Source organism: Phaenicophaeus curvirostris, chromosome 1, assembly GCF_032191515.1.
Source record: "Phaenicophaeus curvirostris isolate KB17595 chromosome 1, BPBGC_Pcur_1.0, whole genome shotgun sequence".
NCBI classification, from domain to species: domain Eukaryota; kingdom Metazoa; phylum Chordata; class Aves; order Cuculiformes; family Cuculidae; genus Phaenicophaeus; species Phaenicophaeus curvirostris.
Window position 1 is genome coordinate 191,727,333 of NC_091392.1, and position 15,026 is coordinate 191,742,358.

General features: G+C 41.7%; 1 protein-coding gene across 5 annotated transcripts in view; it reads left to right on the plus strand.

Annotated features, from left to right (window-relative positions):
- The window catches only part of PAK1 (p21 (RAC1) activated kinase 1), an 86,541-nt gene that overhangs the window by 39,771 nt on the left and 31,744 nt on the right, over nt 1-15,026 (plus strand). The window contains exon 1 of one of the 5 annotated variants that reach the window (XM_069883253.1): nt 9,597-9,663. The exons of 3 other annotated variants lie outside the window; for them this stretch is intronic. The gene's annotated coding sequence lies outside the window, so the exon portion shown is untranslated. Of the gene's footprint in view, nt 1-9,596; nt 9,664-14,036; nt 14,056-15,026 lie in introns of those variants that run through there. One more of the 5 variants, XM_069883255.1, reaches the window with a different exon arrangement.

A 15,026-nucleotide genomic window follows, 5' to 3' on the forward strand; every position in this document is an offset into this window, starting at 1 on the left:
TTGCTGCATTGATTATTTTATGGGGATCTGATTTGAACAGTAGGTGTTGATCCTGTAGTGTACAAGCCTCTGCTGCCTCCAGGGATCCAAATAAAGGATCTGTTTAAGAATTAGATGCCGCAGACCCTATGATGTTGTCAATGAAGTCAATTACTTCAGTTTGGGCAGGATCCAGGCCCCCTGTTAGGAGCAGAGATACTGTTTGAAGCCCTTGGCTCACAAAATACATTAATTGGCTGCTGCTTGGTTCCCTACAGGATGAAGCTCAGATTGGGTTGGACAGGGCTGATAGCCATGTTTCCCTCAGGGGAAATGTTCGACTTGGCATATAGTTAACTAAGACAGTATTGGCCAGATAAGAGTATGGAGCAGGAATGGGAAAGATGATCAACCAGTAGCAGACTGGTTTCGTGAGCATCCATGCTATTAGATCAGGGTGCACAGGCAGTTGGCTCTTGGACTTTGATGCTTCCTGGCTATAAACCCATCCAGCTTGTCCCAGGTTGTGCTAGGAATGGCAGTAGTTATTCTAGGGCTGTTCTGGAGATATCTGTAGGAGAACATGACAATTCGGGAGGTGGTGCTGGAAAGAAGTTCTAAAACAGTGTCTGTCTGTTGTTGGTGTTGCTTATCTAATCACTAATACCAGCAGGGAACCAAACGTGGGGGATCATTGCACAAGTTAAGCAATGTCCTGGATACAACTGCTTTGTGGGTTTTTTTGCCTTTGAAATTCTGGTTTGTTTGGCATTGAGTAGCCTTTGAGATGTGTTTTTAGCCACTGTACTTTTAAAATTAGCATGCTAAAACCCCTCTTAAGGTGGAATTGTGAGAATATGTGCATATGCAGGCACGTATTGGTTGAATTCAATTGTTACAAAATACCCCCTTGGAAGCCTCAGCTCAGATGTCATCTCACATTTTACCAGTTTTCAGAAGCTGTCAGGTGGTACTGTGTGGGAAGTGTTACAGGGCATTACGGAATAAATCCTGAAATCCTAATTTGGGCCAAACTCCTACTGTTTTCAGTGGGTGGCTTGCTGGCATTAAGGCCAAGTACCCCTTAGCTATCACAAATGACCTTTTTGTCTTTTTAAAATCAAGGAAACTGAGAATTGGTGTTTGTATTCCAGATCAAAGTGCAGGACTGCAGCCCCTAAAATTCATACATGCACTCGAATTTGTGAAAAACAACTTGGTTAAATACAAACATTTCCAATAACCGTTCTTTATATTCTCAGTAATAGCAGTGAAATGCCAGAGATATGGAAACAGAAATTAGCTGGCGATTTAGAGCAGGGCATAAAGAAGACTTCTATAGGGGAAATGCCAATGTTCTGAAACATTTAATTTTCATAAATGGAGAAAATATGACCATTTTTATTTTTAAATGGAAACTTTAAATTCTTTCAAAATATCAGCACAATTTTTTTTGAAACATTGTTTGTTTAGATAATTGATAATTGGGTTTTTTTTTTTTTAGGAAAATGTTTCTGTGAACTGCCTGCAACTTCTGTCAGAATATTGCTTTCCAGTAAGAGATACTGAATTGCATATATTTTAGAAAGCAGTTGTTTGGAAATATGTGCCTGTAGTTCCTGACTGTCAAATAGTTGAGAACATATGTTGTTCTGGCCTCTTCTGTCTGTCCAAGAAAGAGGAAAATGTTGCGTTTGTGTTGGCAACACTCAAAAACCCAAACCAATATTGTAACAGTGGGAGGGGGGAAAAGGTCCTTTCTCTTATTTCTTTTTTTTTTTTAATATAACTGAGAATAAGTTTCTTATGGTAACTGAAGTTGCTGAGTTATAGAAGCACCTGGAAGGATTTTTTTTCATGCTCTGTGCTCTGTAACTACCTGAGTTGCCTTGAGTTGCCTTTCCGGTAAAGAAGGGATTTTTTGATTGGAGGAGGTCAGAGTAAGCAGGTACTCAGTGATTTTTTCCCTCTTCTTATGCCTCCAAGATCACAAATAAGGTTTGTGTGAGAACAAGGAGGAGAAGTCCCTGTCACTTCTCACCTTTTTTAATTTCTCTTCATCTCTAAACTGGGGCCTTGGATGCTGTTGACTAGTAACATTTGCTTTAGATAAGTAGGTTGAATGATGTTGGATCTCTCTCTCCTTTGGAGCCTCCCTGCCACTTTTTGTGACTTGTAATTGCAGAATTGGTGAGGTTAGTGGGAACCTCTGGGCATAGTCTATTGCACCCACCTCACATAAAGTGGTGGCAGCTGGAACAGTTTGCTCAGGGTTGTGTCCAGTGGGCTTTGAGCACCCCCAAAGATGGAAACTGTGATTTCTCTGGGCAGCCTGTTCTACGTTTTGATACCTCCTCAAAAAAAAAGTTGTTCATTTTGTTTTGTTTTGGGTCTTTTCCTGTTCCTTATTACATATAAATGGAAATTCCTGTATTTTAGTTTGTGCCCATTGACTCTTGTCCTGTTGCTGGATACCACCAAGAACGGCTTGATTCCGTCTTTGCACCCCCATCGTATATTTCTGCACATTGATAAGAACCCCATGAACTTTTCCTTCTGCATGCTGAACAGTCACAGCTCTCTTGGCCTCTCCTTGTATGTCGGATGTTCCAGTCCCTTAATCATCTTTGTGGCCGGCTGCTGGACTGTCTTCATTATGTCCATGTCTCTTGTGCTGGGGAGGCGAGTGCTTGACTCAGTGTTCAGATGTGTCTCACCAGCCCTGAACAAGGAGGAAGGATCACCTCCTTTGACCTGCTGGCAGCATCCTTCCTAATGCAGCCCAGATGCTGTTGACTTTCCTTGCTGCAAAGGCCCTTTGGAGGCTCATGGTGAACTTGATGACTGGGATTCCAAAGTCTTTGTCTGCACAACTGGCTTTCTGCTGGCTGGCTCCCAGTCTGCGCTGGTCTCTGGGGTTATTGCTCTCGAGCTGCAGGGCTTCACATTTTCCTTTGCTGAATTTCACGAGGTTGGTGTTGACCCAGCTCTCTAGCCTGTCCTTATCCCTCTGAGTGCTAGCACACTCGTCTCGTCTGTCAGCCACCCCTCCCACTCTGTGCCATCACCCATAATCTTTCCTTCATGAAGTATTTAGAGTCCTATGTGAATTGTTTAATGAATTGAATCTCTCAACAGTTCTTGAAAGTACATAGTCTGATCTTTTTTTGCTGTGAACAGCAGAGATGAGATAACTTCCCTATCACTAAAAGAACATTAAGTACTGCTCCTTGTAGTGAAGGACTTCATTGCTATTTTTTAAGACTTTAATTCCTTGAATCTCTGATACTTCCTGCAATACCATCTAATGCCCTATGCTAACACCATAGCAATCTGCTATAGCTGTCTCTATATAACATTGCTTGCTGGTCAAAGAATGCTTTCTAGGATAGGAAATCTGTGGGGTCGGTGGGAAGAGTGCAGTAGAATGAGAGAAAAATCCTGTTGTAATATAAAAATATTGCAAAATTATTTTTTTTGTCCCCTAAACTGTGCCCCAGAGGAAAGAGGGGTGTCAACTGAAATTTTATCAATGCTTTATGCCCTCCCCCAAAACCTACACCCTAGGCTCAGTCTAAACCTCTGGGCTAACAGATGGTGTTGAGAGGGGGAACAATTTGCATCTAAATAGCTGAAATAAGAAAGGGTCGAGTCCTGCAGACCAGCCTCACTCACCTGCTGTTTAAATCCCCCTGAGAAAGAGGCAAACGCACTTCGTTATTTATAACGTCTGCTGTCAGCTGTACTCACTCTCTGAAACATTCTGCCCTAGAAAAGCTGCAAGCCCCTGTCTCTTGCTGGATGGATTGCGTTCTGGCCCCAAAATGATGAACTCTTAAGGATTTGGTTCTTTGAATGCAGTTGACAGCTGTGCCGCTTTTGTTCAGCCTTCCCATCAGTGGCTGCTGTTGGCTGTTGCAATTAGTGTGAGCACTGACGGGATAGAAAATGTTCAAACCAAATACTACTTTTTCCATCAGCTTCATACTCGTGTTGCTGCGTGAATCGGATCTGGTCCTTTGGCCTCAGACTGCAGTATTCTGCACTGGGTTTGTGAGTAGGTGAGGTGGGGTTTGGCCCTGGGGACAGTGGTGATCCTGATCCGGTGGGACTGTGGCATGGTTTGCTGTTGGGTGGCTGTGCTTAATCCTGCATGCACATGAAGCCAAGTTACTCTGGCTTCCGGACTATCTACTGTATGTAACGATTTTCATCTTGAGTGTAAAGGTCCAAAAGTTGTTTTAACAGGGGTGGGGAGGGGAAAAGAAGCACTCACCCACCACTTCTCCATATTCACATGCTCTGGCTCTACCTCCTGTCCTAGCATTAGGGAGCGAGCTTTTGGCTCTTCAGGCAGGCTTTCTCAGAGTTTAAAGCCGTGGAAAGCCTGTGATAAGGAAAATATTCCCGCTTCATCATAATCACATGTACTGTCAACATGCTGAAACCATCCTACCTGATTTCCTGATGGTATTGAGGGATGCAGGCAGTGGAGGAGGCAACAGGGCTTCGCAGCTGAAGTTTAGTCTTACTGCTAAATACCAGAATGAGTGAAACCTGTTTTTACCTGCCAGTTCCTTGGACTTAAATGCTCAAATGCTAAAAATAAATAGCATGAAGATATTCCAAGTGGTTCAGGAACTTCATTAGTTATGTCTGTTGGCATCTTCTCCACTTCCTGTTAAGTCAGAGGCGTTTGGAACCCCAGGGCTCTGCAGGATAAGGAGTGGTGAAGGAGATGTCTGGGGACACACCATCATCTTCTGTGTGGTGACCTGGTAGAATAAAACTTCTGCAGAGGAGGATTTCTATTTCTGGAATTGGAAGACCTTGAAACTTCTTTCTTCAGCTCAAGCCTGAAGGAAAATTGTCAGGTTAACCATTACTGAGCTGCTTCGCCCTCCCTCCCTTGAGTGTCCTGGAAGAGGAAACGTGATCAAGAAGCGTCATGGTTTTCTTTTCTTCTTTATTTCCTAAGTGTATTTCTGTATAGTGAGTGGTAGTGGCCGAATGACCTGTATTTGGTTTTGAAATTAGTATGGATTCCAGTTAGCAGAAACAAGATCTGATGAATGCATACTTATTGAAGGAACTAGGCAATGTGTAATACCAAATTAGATGAATTTGGAGCTTCTTATTGTGCTTTATAGCTTTTTACAGCTTTTTTTTTAGTACGTTATATCACTTGAGGATAATTATGTTTTATAAATGGTCATAGGATGCATACCCACTCTCCCAGAGTAAATGAAATAGGTGAATTACTTGAGCGGAGCAAGTTGCATACAAACACATGAGTGTGTATGTGTATATTTATACTCTCTACTGTGCTACACGTGCTCCTGTGCCCTGATGTTTCTGGCTTCTTCCTCTGGACCCCAGTTCAGTGACAGAAGCAGGTAACTGGCTCTGGCAGCTGTTTCGGCTCGTGCTGCTGCTGTGTCCTCTGGATAAAATGCTTGTCAGGCAGCAGGGCCCCACAGAGCATGTGAGAGCAAATCCAGAAATGAAAGGTGATTGTTGAAATATTTCTTTTCTCTCTCTCTCTTTTTTTTTTTTTTTAAGCAAAAGCACATAAACTTTGCAGCTGTAGAAGAAGTACTCCTTTAGAAAGGAGGCAAAGAGTGGAAATGTGAGGAAATAAGAGGTGCTCTTTGAGGTGATGTGTGCAGGTAGTGGGGTAAAGAACACGAAAATTTTTGGCCCGAGTTGTATGCTTCCTTTATTTTATTGTTTTTATTTATCTTTTAAAACAGTTTACTTAGCAAGTGACTGACTGACATTGGAACAGTTATTTTTTCTATCTTCCTGGGCTCTCCAGTTAGGAGAGGAACTTTTACATAAAGGACCATTCAGGTAGTTCACAGCAATTTTTTTAAATCACTTTCTTTGTGTGGAACTAGAAGATTAAAAAAAGATGTTCTGGATTTGAACCATGCCTAATGCAATACTTGGGATAATAGGATTATTTGACTGATTTTTAATTAGAATAAAATTCTAACTAGATTGTTTTGAGCATACATTTAGCTCTGGTTTGTTGTTATTGGTTCTAATAACCTCCAAAATTAGAAATACTAATATTCTAATTCACCCTCTCCCTCTGAAGACACTGACATTGAGAGAAAATATGAAGTATTATGTAAATGATACACAGGCATGCAAGATGGAAAATGATCTTTAAAGACATTAGCTAAAACTTAGGTCTTCTCTTTATCTGTGATGTCTTGACAGAGAGAATGATGAATTGATATTTTTCTGTATTTATTTATTTCTCTGTCCTGACAGGTCTTTTAAATGCTTCGAAATGTAGTCTGAGAAAAATGCCAATAATCTCAGTCTTTGAGGAAGGAGCAGCTAATGAATCTCCAAGGACACATCCAGAATACAGAATCTCTGTGGGGGAGAGGAGGTTAGGAGCCAGCAAAGGGGCTGGAGACAATACATCATTGTGGATCTAAGATAGAAGCTATCTGCTGATAACATAAGATGTGAAAATGACAAACTTATGGGCTGAATTGCTCAGGGCTGCTTTTTGAGAACTCATTTGAAAGAGCTGCATTTTAGGATTTGATCACTTCTACTTGAGATGTCTAGGTTCAGCTTTGTCAGGAACATAGTTTTTACAGATTTTTTAATTTGATGAAGGATTGAAACCCCCAAGGGAAGTTTTACCTATGGGCATGTAATTTCAAACCATGTTAGGAGTTTAAAAAAAATATACATTAAACTCAAATCCAACTGGTATTTTTAAAGCTAAAAGGGTCCTAGCTCAATGGCAGGCCACAAATTTGAATGTCTGCTCTATAGTATGTTCGTAGAGTAACAGAGACAGATAAAACTACAGTAGAATATTTAAGATCCTCAGAGAAAACTAGGTATACATTGAAGTGCATTCACAGAAAAACAACAGTCATTTCCAGCCTGAAATGGTGTTTCCTAAAAATAAAATTAGTCAAATGTGTATCTTGGAAGGCTGTGAATCAGCACCTGCAAATATCAGCAGTATGAGAATAACCAGAAATGGAGGAAAATTCAGATCAAAGGAAATCACTGGAAAGAAACAGTGGAAGAGGCGACCTCATACTCTCAAAGAAGACTGTTCTCTTAAGCCATCAGGCCATGCTCTGCTTTGGATGTATCTGCAGCCTTTCCTTTCCCATAGCCAGTGTAGCCACTTCACTGCAACCCTCTGTGAGGAATGTAAGAAGAAGAAAGGAGGGGTTAGTGCGGGTTATGCTACAGAAGGTGTATGAGTGTGAGCTGCAGTAAGAGAGAGGCAGCACGTACCTGAGGCACAGTCCAAATGCCATAAAGTGGATGGGGCAAAATTGGTTTGGGAAGTGCAGCCCCATGCATTCCTCCTGGGTGTGCACAGGGACCAATGCTGAGATTTCTTGGGCTGTGAAATAGCTGTTTCCAAAACCGATTTCCCTGTTTGTATCAGAGTTGTATAGCAAACAGAACTGTTACTGTAAAGGTGAGTGGTGAAATTGTAGTGTGCTAGCTATGGAATTTAAAATATCTCATTTTATGCTCTCTTGCCACGGATTTACGATAGGAGAGAAAGGGAGTGTGGGCAGGTAACTTGAGGTGGATGCTGAAGTGAGAATTGGTTTGAGTGCCTGAACACTGAGGAAAGTTTGTGATTATGAGTAGGTAGCAGAACCTCTATGAAACTGTGGTAGTAGTGGACATCCTTGAATCTTGATTGTTGGAGTTGAGGAAGGATGATCAGAATACTCTGCACCTTGATCTGCTGCATGCTGTGCTCTCACAGGGAGGCTAACTCACATGCTGATGACCTTAGCAGGCAAGTAGCCGTGGGACTTCAGCAGGTCAATTTAGAGCAATCAGTTTAGATTGCTACACTGAACAAAACGCCTTGATTCACGCAGCTTCCTAGAACATCAGGCTTTGGTTGTTGTCTTCATTTTGGAAATCCAGTGTGTTTTGGCAGGCACTTAAAAAAGTTACAACACTGCCTATACAGCTTCTTGGCTGCTCAATAGTGATGATAAAAGTGCAGAGGGAAGATGTAACCAACCTGACAAAGCAGTCTTGAGATGAATAAAACATGCATACTGGCAGTCCATCCATCAGTGAAATCCAAATTCTGCTGAATTTGCAGTTCATATTGTTGCATATTTGTGATGTAGATGCTCGTCCACTGGGAATTGGATTGAAAGGAGCAAATATCTTGCTGCAGATGCTGACAGGGCTGTGTTTAGGAGCTTGGTTGGTCTCCACTGCAGTGGGTTTCATGGAAACAGCTGATATTGCTGCTTCATGAGAAAGAATGATGTTTAATTAGCTAGCAGTGAAGATCCATGCATCCTACTTGAAGTTGCTTAGGTAATCATATCAAGAACACAGGATAAGAAGATCTGTGCCCCAGAAAGTCTTGCCCAAAGATGTTGAGGAAAACCTTGCCTACTATTTCTGGTCCTGTTATTAACTCCTACTCTTAATTACATAGTGCTTTAAAATGGGCCTGTTACTGTAATAAGTGAATCTCTTATATTTCCTTTTGTTCAAAGGTGTAAAAAATAGTGCACTTGGCTCATGGACTTTATTAAACTGAACTAATGCAGTTGGGTCATAATCTGTTGGAGAAACAGCAGATCTTTTATACCAGACTTAGAGAGTTTTCTTTTCTCTACTGACATACAGTAAAATATGATGGGGATCCAAGTAAATGATGTGATAAAAGGCCTGATGGTACCTCATAAAAACAAACTGCTGCTCATTAAATTAAATGATGATGGTTCTTAATGGACTGATGAATGCTCTGCAGTCTGTTTGGTACAAGCAAGGAAGTCTAGGAACAGGAGACGTTTCTACAGTATACTTGCTACACTCATTTCTGTGCTTACTGGGATTATAAACCAGGTACAGTAGAGCATTTTAGGTGGCATGTAATTATAAACACAGAACTGATGTTCTACCAGCAAAGAAGGCTCTACTGTGAAAGCTCAGTTAGGTGGAAACCCTAAACTACCTTAGGCTTTTTCATTTTGACGTATCATAGTTGAAGGAATAATCATTGCAAACTTGAAGCAGGTTTGTGTGGAGTTCTCAAATTGCTGGTCTTTATTGATGCTAAATTTGCTATTTCAGTTCTGGGTATTTGACCATGGTTTCCTTGTCTCTTAATTCAGTTTGTCTATGAAATCCCCGTGCTTGATGCAGAGCTCATTCTATCTTGGGAGAATTATTCATTCTTCCCCTTTCCCCAGCTTTGAAGAAGAACAAAAACTTTAATGGGGCAATGTGAAACTGAAGCAATCTTTGCAATTTCCTTTAATTGAAAACTACTGCCAGTATGAAGATCCTGGCCAGCAATTAAGGGAATGTGACAGCTCTGCCAGTTGTTACATAAATGCTACAGAACACAGAGCTTCCTACTGTCGTTAGTGGCGGCAAACACAATGGAGCCATACACAGGAGCTAATGCTACTCTGTTGATAAATGTTTGCATTTCTAATTAGCACTGAAATGTTGCTGCATTTCCCCCTCAGTCTAATTGAGACTCTTGGATGGCTTCAGCAGCTAACGATGCTTGTGTTGTCTTCTTGCTCTTCAATTTCCCAGCAAGAAATGAGGAAAGGAGTTGGATGAGTTTGGTTTCCTCTTTGCAGGTTACTGTTCTTGTGTCTTTTTCTCTTCAGAAAACCTCACTTCTTACAGGTTAATGCTGTTTACATACTGTGACTTTTTGCTCACCACAGAATCATGGTGTCTTCTATGCATGTGGGATGTTGTTGACTTGACCTGATAATGTTCTAGTTTTCTGACACCTTTCTTACCCCAATCCCCATTGCTAACTGGCAAATGTCAAATCTGTGCATTTAACATGGTGCATACATGCTGTCTTTTTGCAAATACCTATGTGTGTTTAAAATGTGAATATGTTATACTAGGAGTCATTCCACATTTGGGGGTGGCAGGGCTTAATTTTGAGCCCTTTACTCTGTGTTCATCTTCTGGATTTGAAACTTCTGAATGGAAGAAAGATTAATGATTCAGCTGCTTTTGGTTGCTGTTGCAGTCTGGACTCAAAGCCAAGTAACTTATGTGGAGACTAGTGAGAATGTGTTTAACTGTACGTGTTAACATATTTTCTTTATGCTGCTTCTAGTCATTTCCTCTGGAACACAGATTTCCTTCAGGAAACCTGCTTATATGAGCTTTGGGTATGCTTTAACATAAGAGGCCTTTATTTTTCCCTCCCTGCTTAGTAAGTTCTGATTCCAGTCGCTGCTTTGACTTGTGTGTTTGAAGCCCTGCTTTCCTGTGAGCAGAAGTGGAACCAGAGCCAAGACTGCTCTCTGCTGCACAAGAAAACGGAGCCTGTGCTCACATCTGCAACAGCGAAGTTGCTTGTTCAGGCATGTAGCTGGGGGAGGGGAGACAGCACTTCTGGAGATGAGGAAATAAGGAGAATGATTTATGGGTTGAGAAGTTCTAAAAATTATACTCTTGGTTCCTTGTGTCTCAGCTTGGATTTTCTCTCTCTCTCTCTGGCTGTTTAAGAGCGCTTTTAGAATAGGGTAAGTGCTAGGTCAAAACAAGCAGGCTGCTCCCTGGGGATGGAAACAGCTGGAGTTGGGTCTCTGCAGATCTCAGAGCTTGAGCTACCCAACTGGAGCACAGGTAAGGTGAGTTCATCGTGTTCTCTTGATACTTGGGCATAGCTGGCGCTGGCTGCGAAAAGCTTATTGTTTGACATCACCAGTTATTTGTGAAACAAACGAAACTTAAGTCGGAGCATGGAAATTCAAGCTGGTGTTGCCTCTGCAGTTTTGGGTTCATGCCTAATCTGGTGGAAGGGACTTGACCTGCCTCAATGCTACTTCAAATCCTCTGTGTGTCTGGGTTATGGTCGCAGAGGTCATGCATGGACCCACACTGCACACCATGGAGGGTGGCGAAAGCTGGGCCTGGATTATTTAAAACAAAACAGAAAGAAGCTTCCTTAACTTGAGTGAATGGAGAACTCTGCTCTGTTGCTAGGAATCAAGTGGTTATAATTAGTCTGTTCTTCTTTAGAAGTGTATCTGTGTGGTACAATGGGTTAGCACGTATATCTGCCCAGAAGTAGTGCCTGCTGCAGTGATATCCATGTCCTCCTGCAAGATACAGGCTGAGGAATCCCACCTGGCACTTTTGCTTTTAGCGCAGACAGCTGGGGTTAAATTAAAGGCTTTTTTTAAAAAAAAAAACAAACGGACCCTCCAGTCTTTTGGCTTTTAAAATTCCGTGCTTTAAAGTTCTCGTTGAGCTGTAACTGGTCAATCATGCTTTATGTCTAGCACTATAGAAATAGCAGTGGCAGTGGAGCAAGGCAGAGACCAGTAGCTGGCCATCTGCCACAAGAGGGTGTCTACCTTCCCCCTCCTTACACCCACCCTCTCTGGCTGTAGTGGTGGATATATTTTATATTTTTTGTATTTTATATTTTTAAAATAGTTTTATTTTATTTTTTATATTTTTATATTTATATATAATATATATAATATTCTATATATACTATATAATATATAGTATATATATTATATATACTATATAATATATATTATATATATAATATATATTATATATTATTTTTAGTGATTTAGTTATTGTTTCATTTAATTTAGTGATTTCATCCAGATTTCTAGGTATTTGCTGCACCTGCAGGAGTCTAACAGGTAAATTCTAAAGACAGATGAGCAAACACTGCTGTTATGTAGATCTTTATTTATTAGAACTTTATGAAAACCTGGAGGGGTTTTTAATTCTGATGTAAATGTAGAGTCTGGGCTGATGCATTGATGGCCCTTGACTTTTGTTTAACTGGCACACTTGCATAGCACAGAGGCACAGTAACTGGCTGGGGAGCCAGCTAGATGCTGCAGCTTCTGGGTTTTTTAATCACCTCTAAATGTCGTGATCAGTCTGTCCTCCCTCAGGGTGTGTGTATTGCTGCTGCCCTTTTCTGGTGACAGCGTGTGTCCCAGATCCTATCTGCTGTTGAGTGGATGAAAAGGACACTTCTTTGTCTCTTTTTCAGATGGTGCATGTGTGAGGTGCCTTTCCTTCAACATAAGACTGTTTCAGACTTTGTCCTGCATAAAATAGTAAAGAAAAAACAAACGAGTGTCTTTTCGTTCTGTGTCAAAACCCAGTTTGTAAACTCTGCTGTTAATTTTCTGCTAGGATTTAGATGAAGGCGTGGAGGGAATCTACTGCTTGTGATGTATTTGAACAGAGCAGGGGAGACACAGAGCAGGAGACAGCCCTTTCTCCTTCCCACCCAGGCAGTACAAGGAGGAGGAAAGAGATTTTATCTGTGTGTGTGCATGAGTAATCTCTAGCCATGGGGTGGGAGGGTGCAGGGATACTGGTGCAGAGGTAAAACACTTGTACTGATCAGGATCAACTCAATGAAAGGTCAAGACTCCTGTCTTTTTTTTGTGAGCGAGACACCCTTTCCTCAACCTGGCAACAGCAGGAAAATAGCATCTTGGAAAAATGTAGAGATTTCCGTCTGGTAGTAAGCAAGAATGGGAAATACAGTTGCTGAGCGTCTTCCTCCCCCCCTCTTGTTTAATAAAGTTTATTAATCTGTAAGTTTCAGCCAGTAAATTACAGCTACTGTCTTGCTAGACTGCATGAATTATAGATGGCTCTTTTATGAGTTTTCGTGTTGACTCCAGCAATTAGTGTGCATTGGACATGGTTATCTTTATGGCATCTACTGTAGCATAGGTTTCAGCTACCCTGACTTTTTAATTGCTTTCTGTTTTAGCAATCAGTCATCTGCTTGTCTTGCTAAAGAATGCAAATAAAACATGACCAGCTTGATAGAAACTTACAGTTCAGCGTGGAGCATCAGGTTTGAAACTGTGTGGTTTACCAGAAGGAAAAATGACATAAATGGAGGATCTTTGTTATCTCTTCCACCCACCTCTTTATATGTGTGTCTGTTACACACAGTAGTACTGGAAGGCTCCACATACGCTGGGGTCCCACTCTGCTAGATGAATGGCTCAGGAGCCTGTGCCTATATTACAGGCAAACTACAGGCATAAGCATCATGACTTTGAGCCTTATCTACTTAGTGCAGATCAGCAGATCTATATGGATTCTTGCATGTCTGCGTACTCTGAACTCTTGGATACCACTGTTGGCACCTCTGTGTGCCATCTTCTGTTCAGTACCTCTGCTTGATCTGTCTTAAGATGCTAGGTGGTTTCCTGAGTCTCTTATCCCCTTGTGCGTGGTTGTCTGTCACTCTTTCCTGCCTGCAGAAGTGTTCTGTAGGTGTGAAAGGAGTTTGTCAGGTCTGCTGTTCCACTCTGTTAAGGCTGGGATAATCTAGTTTAACTAATGGGCTTCAAAAGTTGATGGGGAGGGGAAGGGAGCATTTGAAGGCTGCTGTAACTTGACTTAGGCCAGTCAGAGGTTGCAGTATGTAATAAAACTTTTATTTTCATAAGTACTGTGTGCTGAAGCAGCTTGAACTTTTCAGTACTCCCAAATGGCTGCAGAAACAGTAGTTCTACGTCATGACTGTGCCTTCCTAGTGGTGTCTGGGGGGTTTGGATTGAGTGCTGGTATTTTCATATATATAGTAGTTGAGAATAATTGTGTCTGCAGCTAAAATGTATTCCCTCAACTGGCTCCAGTTGAAAAGTTCACGTGCTGTTTCATTGCTTCCACTGTTAACTTAATCATACTGTGAAAATATAAGATAAATTTCTGGAGGCAGAGATGTACTGGTGTGAAGAAGGAAGTAACTGGGTCTGGTGGCGCTTTGCATTCCTGTTAGGATGGATCGCTCTAAGCAGAGTGACTCAGTTCGGTGGCATAGCACTGATATTACGCTGGCTGGTAAAGCAACTGCCTGGTGCTCCGAATTTGAGCAGGGCCTGCACAAGGGGTTTATTTAAAGCTCTCTTATATGTGAATTGACAGGGAGTTATTTTAGCAAGAAGAGAATTTGCACAGTCAGCTAGGCTGCGGTGGGGGAGATGGCCACCCCTGTAACCACTTGATATGCCTCTGTGCTCCGCTGTGCTGGAAAGCCCTGGAGAGGTGGGTGTAATTCTGTCAGGGCAAGATTTCATTCACATACTTTGAAGCCACCAGAAGGTTGAATTATAGTGATGTTGGGTTTGGGGTACACTGTCTCTGTATCACAATAGGAAGACTCACGTAAGCAGGTTTTTCCCTTTAAACATGTGGTGGAAAAAGGCTTTTGGGAACCCTCTAGGATAGTGCTGCAATATATTAGAGGGGATAACTTCTGTAGAGCTCGTCCCTTAATTTTGTGAGTTGAAGAAATTCTCTCACCCCCACCTCCAAACAGATTAACTAGCTCTTGTAACTCCAAACCTAAGATTTTGCTGATGAGAAAGGTCTGGTAGCTTGAGCTATGAAGAAGAAAGGAGGTGTCCTGCAGGCTTTGGCCACGTGAAAGCTGCAGTTATCAAGTAGGTGTAAAACAGTATCGATTGTTAAACTATTAAGGTAATAATGTAAGATAAATAAGAGTTGGTGCTACCAGCATTGCTAGCCCTGTGGTGAAACAGTAATTAATTTGTGCTCTATGCTTTCTGGCTGAGGGATTTTGAAAAACCCTCTTATATTGAAGAAACTGTGTGCAGATGTCCTTGGGTTTTGCTTAGATGGAACTGAGAGTGAGGATGCCTGACATTCAGAGGTTTTTCTTATGTTTTCATGGTCTTTATTATTTTTGCTTATGTTCTTTTTCCTTCCCCCAGCACTAGGCCAGCCTCTGCATGTAATCTGGGGCAGGGCTGTGTGTGTGACTCTTCCTCTTCTCACTTCTTTTTCTCCAGCCTGGAACTTCATGCTCTTCTAATCTTTTCCTTCTACTGCCTGTCAGTCTGACATTGCATCCATTCCCCAGTACAATAAACTTTACTGTGTCCCGTGCTTAGTCCTGTACCTCTGACAGCAGGTAGGAAGCACTGATTCTCACCTGCTCACCTCTCTACTTGGTGAGAGAGGGACCTAACAATGAGACAGTGTCCTCTGCCACC